At 37.7% G+C, this 6338-nt stretch overlaps 1 pseudogene; it reads right to left on the bottom strand.

Moving 5' to 3' along the window:
- Positions 1-4339: 4339 nt before the first annotated feature.
- LOC102474888 (ubiquitin-conjugating enzyme E2 C-like) lies at positions 4340-5790 on the bottom strand (annotated as a pseudogene).
- Between the last annotated feature and the right edge of the window lie 548 nt (positions 5791-6338).

The raw sequence follows: 6338 nt of genomic DNA, 5'->3' as shown, positions 1-6338 counted from the left end.
TAATAAATATATAAATTTAAAAAAAAAGAAATGAAATAAAAAATTAAAAAAAAAAAAACATAAAGCCAGAAAACAGGTTAGGATTCTGTTCAAATAGTAGCTACATGAACCTATCAACAGTTCAAGACAGGACAAAAATCCTTAAAACTGGAAAACAAAGCCTAGAAGAAAATCAGCAATGTTTTAGTCAAAAGTCATAAAATTATACTTCACCAGTGCAATCTGATGTACTTTATCTTCTGTTGTTGTTCTACCTTCCTGATTAAATTCTGGGATATAATATTCAACTCCAGACTTGTCCCTACGATTAAGTTGGCCATAGTTTCTTAGTTTTTGAACTCCTATTTCTGTGTGTCTATATTTCATTTTCCTGATATAGCACTCCCTTGAGAACTTCTTGGAGATCTGATCTGGTGTTGGTAAATTCTTTCAGGTTTTGTTTATCTGAGCATGTCTTTGTCTTTTCTTCCCTTATGAAGGATGATCTTGCTGGGTACAGTATTCTTGGTTGAAATTGCTTTTCTCTTAACACTTTGAATATATTTTCTCATTCATTCCTTGCTCTCATTGTTTCCGATGAGAGGTCTGCTGTTAGCCAATGGAATATCCTTTGTAGGCAAGTTAATGGTTCTCTCTTGCCATTCAGAAAATCTTGTCTTTGTCTGTGGTTTTGGTCAATCTGGCTATAATGTGTCTTGGAGAAGATCTTCTTGGGTTGATTCTATTTGGGGTCCTTTGTATTTCTAGGGACTGGATCTTTGAATGGCTCTCTAGGTTTTGTAAGTTTTCTTGCAGGATTTCATGGAATAGACTACCAATGTCCTTATGAGTCTCTTCACCTTCTGGGGTACCAATTATCTGGATATTTGGGCGTTTGATGATATCTACTATTTCTCACATATTATTCTCATTTGGGGGAGCTATTTTCTCAGTCTTTGTGGCAGTTTTTTCTAGGCCAGTGATTCTTATCTTCTGCATCTGAGATTTGATTTTCTGTTTGAGCTAGTCTGCTTTTAATACTCTTAAGGGAGATTTTGACTTCTTGTATTATAGCCTTCATCTCAAAGGGTCCACTTGATTTTTTTTTTATAGTGTGTATTTCCTCTTTTAGATTTTGCAAGAATTCCCTCACCTCCTGGAATTCATCAGCTCCTTTATCCTGCCTCTTCTGCAGTTCATTGTCTCTCTTCTCTTCCATCTCTGTTAGCTTTGTCACTATGAATATTCTAAATTCTTTATCGGACATTTCCATGAGTTTCATTGTACTGTCCAAGGATGAAGAGGAGTTATGTTTTTTCCTTGGAGGAGAGGTATTTTCTTGCTTTCCCATATTTCTTGTGACCCTGTGGTGATTTCTAGTCATCTGATAGATGGTGTGTTTCTTGCTAATTCTTGAAGTTCAATCTGAGCATTCAGAGGCATGCAGGAGGAGGTGATTTGCAATCTCTCTTCCATTCCGCTTTCACTCTTTGTGCATCAGATTCAGTGGGAATAGAGGAATATTCTGACTCTAACATATTCAGATGTTTGGATCCTCTTCACTTGGCCCTGTCCAAACACTTAGTGCATAGAGGCTGAGCAGCCAATGAATAAAGATAAAGAAAAAAGGAAAAGAATTAAAGACAAGGAAAGAAGAAAAAAGAAAAAGAAAAAATACAATTAAAAAAACTTTAGATTTTAATTTTAAGAAGCAAAAACTGAAAACTGCATGGCACCAGTTCACAGCTCAAGTTCAATATCCATCTCAGGATGGTCCTGGGAGTGTGCTTTTCCTAAATAGAATGGGCAAAGGCACCAATCAGCACAATAAAGGAGGGGCTTAAGAGCCCAGAGAATACTTCATCTTAAAAAAAGAAAAAATTAAAAGTCACAGGGAGACAGAGAGAGACAGAAAGAAATGGAAAGGAGACAGAGGTAGCCCTACTCACTAGAAATGAATCTGTAGGGAGAAGTCTCAGCAGAAAATCTTCATTTTGGGTCAAGGAAACCAACATTTCACAGCTCAAGTTCGGGATCCATCTCAGCTACTTTCTAGTCTTTAAATGTGTCATCTTTTCCTGGCTTTAACTATGTTGTCTATTCTTGATCCAAGTGTTAAAGGGAGGTCAATAACCATTTTCCCAAAAGATAAATGTGGTGATAGCAGCTTTAATGATCACAAACCCCAAGGAAATTGAGTCTCTGGGACTGACTCTATGGCACCCAGTACAGTTGCACTGTCTATAGGAACAAAACTGAAAATCTAAGTTTGACTTTCAACAGAAAAAAGTACTTTCTGTAAATAGTGAGCAGGTGAACAGAGTAATTCCAGGAGACAAATGTTTATAGAAGCTCAGAGTGTCTATATCCAGATGAAGAGGAAAATATCTCAACAGAGAACATGGGAAATAATTTGAACATCATGATTAATCTAAAGAAAAACTAGGGACTCCTAGACAGCAATTTTAACACCAAAGAAAATATGCACATATGTTTTCAAATTATTATGAACATCTATGGCATAAAGTTACATAAAGATAAATTATGGGGCCAGCAGGTGCACGGTGCTTAAGGGTGCTGGACTCCCACATGGCCGACCGTGGTTTGATTACTGGACCTGACGGCTTGCTTTCTCACTTTCCCTCTCTCTCTCTCACTCTGTAATAAATGTTACATACACACACACACACACACACACACACACACACACACACACACATATTCAAATAAAATAATTCTTTAAAAAGTGACAAATTATGTTCTATTTTCCAAATCCTTAAACTTAACCATTTTAAAGAGAGAATTTTTTTGTTTTACCTAAAATATTCAAAATTCCTGGCAGCCAGAATTATAATCTACATTTATTAAAATCATCACTAAGGGGAAAAAAAAAGAAAGAAAACTTTAATATATATGGTATAAACCAAATCTCCCACATCTTCAGATATCATTAACCTTACATTACACAGTTATAATTTGGTTATATGCTACTATATAGAGTCTTATTTCTACCATCAACTTTTTTTTCAGTAAAGCATCAATTTTAAAACAAGTAGGTCCATTATTTCCTATTGCTATCCACTCAATTTGTTAAGAGAAATACTTTTCCATTGTTTCTTTGATTAATATTACTGGCTAGTGAAAACCTATAACATTTTTTTACCACATTTTCCTTTATGAGGGAAATAAATTTCTGTGCACAGAGAGAAGAGAGAAAACTTTTTTTTAAAGGAGAGAGATTTCTGTTATAGGGCACACATGCTCACCGGAGAGACAGAAAGCGAGAAATCAACCCCCAAGTGGGTGGCCACATTGCAATCTTTTCTCCTCCATTCTCCTCTTAGGATTTTGGGCATACACACACACACACACACACACACACACACACACACTTGCACCTGGCATGAGTTTTAAGCCTCCAGGTCTAGGACTATGTGGGAGTTCAGGAACATAACCATTATGCCACCTGCTGGTCTCAAAAACATCTATTCTGATACAAATTTTAAGTGCTGAAATAATGAGTGTGAAAAACTATACAAGCAAATAAAAATTCACTCCAAGGAAATTTTGTTAAAATTCAAAATTACTGAGGCCAGTAGGTAGCATGGTATTTAAGATGCTAGACTCCCACATGGCCAATGGTGGTTCAGTCCTGGACCTGGCAGCCTGAGAATCATGCCAGGTACTGTGGGCAATGTGGCACATCCCTATAGTTATCAGCTATTCAGAAGGCCAGCACAAGAGGACTGTGACAAAGTGACACTTTCAAAAATCGTAACATACACATAAATTTAAATTTTTAAAATATAAAGTTTGGCACTTAAAAATGAAATTAAAATATTAAAAATATTAAAGTTTTCTCTTTTTTTGGTACAAAAAAAAAAAAAAACTAAAATGCATTTATTTAATGTGTGACACAAGGGCTCAAACAGATACTTAATTTAAAAAATGGAAAGAAGAGACCAGCAATTGGCATAATGGCTATATTGCTGGACACCTATGTAGTCAACCATGGTTCAAGTCCCGGACCTGGTGGCTTAAACTCATGCTGGGTGCATGTGCATGCATGCCCAAGATCCTGAGAGGAGAATGGAGGAGAAGGGATTACAGCATGGCCATCCCGCTGGGGAGTGATGTGCTTTCTGCCTCTCTGTCAGTCTTTGTCTTTCTAGCAAGTGCACGTGCCCTGTAGAACATACCTCTCCAAAAACAACAACAACAACAAAAAATAAATAAAATAAGAAAAAGGAAACAAAACAAAAATAACACCACAGCTTGAGATACAGAGTCCTAACAGAAATCAAGGATAGATCAACTAAGGAAAAAGTCAGACAACAGAAGGAGAGGTTGACAGCCTGGGTCAGGGTTCCTGGCTGCAGACCTGTTTGGAGTACGTTTGGAGTACGTTTCTTGCAGGTACTTCTTTTTTTTTTTTTTTTTTTTTATTTGTGTTTCTTTTTTGTGGGTTTTTTTTTTTTTTTTTTTTTTTTTTAATAGAGGTTTTCACTATAGGGCCCGTGCGCTCACCATACAGACAGAGAGAGACATAGAGACAGAAAGCAAGAAATCACCCCCCAGATGGGATGGTCACACCACAACCCCTTCTCCTCCATTCTCCTCTTGGGATCTTGGGCATGCACGCACACATGCCCGGCGTGAGTTTTAAGCCACCGGGTCCAGGATGCGAACCACGGTCGACTAGGTGGGAGTCCAGCGACATAGCCATTACGCTAACTGCTGGTTCCCTTGCAGGTACTTCTTAAAGGCTGTGGGGTTTTCCGGAGTTTGGTGGCATGTGTGTTCAAAGGGCTGTCGATGTTGGGTTCTCCTAGCAGTCTCTGGATGGAGAGCAGGATGGTCCAGACGTCATACAGGGCAGACCACTTGTCCTTCAGGATGTCCAGGCAGCCGTTACCCTGAGTGTCCACATTGGGGTGGTAGTAGGGCATGAGGAATTTCACCGTGAGTGCATTGTAAGGGTAGCCACTGGGGAACTCAAGAGACACCAGATACCTTATACCTCAGGTCTTCATATACCATGCCAGCTGCTCCATGGATGGTCCCTATCCATTTGAAAAGGTTGTCTCACTCAGGGAAGGTAGAAATTCCTTTGTTACCAGACATTATGAGGGTCATCAGCTCCTGCTACAGGCTCTTGCTCACGGGGCCTCTGGTGGGACCTCCACTGGGTTCAGATCCTTTACCAGCAGTAGGCACTCTGGCAGCAGCTGGGTTGTGGTTCTGGGAGCCCTTCCCGGCTGCACTGGCAAGGAGACAAGAACTCTGCAACTACGACTGCAACTTAAAGTTTTCTTCTATGAAAGCAATAAAGAAGTTTCAGATATCCAAAGTGATAATTGCTTATTAACTCCACCTAATTTTTAGGGTCTAACATAAAGCTATATAAAATACAAAAATTTGTTTATAAACTTCAAGTGACAATTCAGTAGCTTTTTAAGGTAAGGATAACAAGTAATCTAAAAGTCATATTTAGTTTCTGAAATATGTGTTTTAATGTCTTTTATTTTGAAATACAAAACTCTATTATGACCCATATGATTGATTTAGTTAGCCAGCTAAGAATCTAAAAATGTTTCCCTAATATATAAAAATGCACTAACTATTGTCCTTTAAATGAGACCCATTTGTCCAAGAAGGACTAGTCTAGGTATTTAAATTATTCAAATGATGCTGGCATTTAATAGGCTCTATGCCTCAAAGACAGTTGACAATCATTAACCTTTTAGGACTACAGTAATTTGTGCAATTAACTTGGGGGAAATTATTTTTCTCGGTCACATAATTAATCATCCCTGCCTTTTAAAAGAATTCCTGTACCTGAACTATAAGTTACATGAAAATATCAAGACAATACAATTTAAGATCAGGTCCTCAACAGAAAGAATACAATTAGCCAGATACTTTTTAAATGTCTCAAATATGTATGAAATCAACCTGATGATATGAAGGTCAAAAAAAAAAAATAGCCAAAGTCTCTCCATAAGCTTTGTAAGTAACTAAACATTACTACAGAGCATGTTTTATCCCTTATTTTCAATTTGGCATTAAAAAAAAAAATTCTTATATCTTCCTGAGACTACTCATGGCTCCTGTGAAGTATTGATTTCAGTGTAAAAGAGAAATGACTATTTCCTACTGATAATTCAGCCTCCAGCAAACAAGCTAGAGTGGTAGGGAGCTCCTCTAGCCTTCTTTCTCTGTCTTTGTATCTCTGTTTCTCCCTGCATTATTCCGTAATTCTTCCTTTTTAAAATTTTTTTAAAGGTAAAGTTTTCTCTTGCTCTCAGCTCCGCCTTTTGTCTTGTTAATAATCCCCTCTGCTCCTCCCTCCCAGGCAG

Source organism: Tupaia chinensis, unplaced genomic scaffold (assembly GCF_000334495.1).
Source record: "Tupaia chinensis unplaced genomic scaffold, TupChi_1.0 Scaffold000101_1, whole genome shotgun sequence".
Classification (NCBI taxonomy): domain Eukaryota; kingdom Metazoa; phylum Chordata; class Mammalia; order Scandentia; family Tupaiidae; genus Tupaia; species Tupaia belangeri.
The sequence above is the reverse complement of the archived record's forward strand: the minus strand, read 5'-3'. Positions and strand labels throughout refer to the sequence as shown.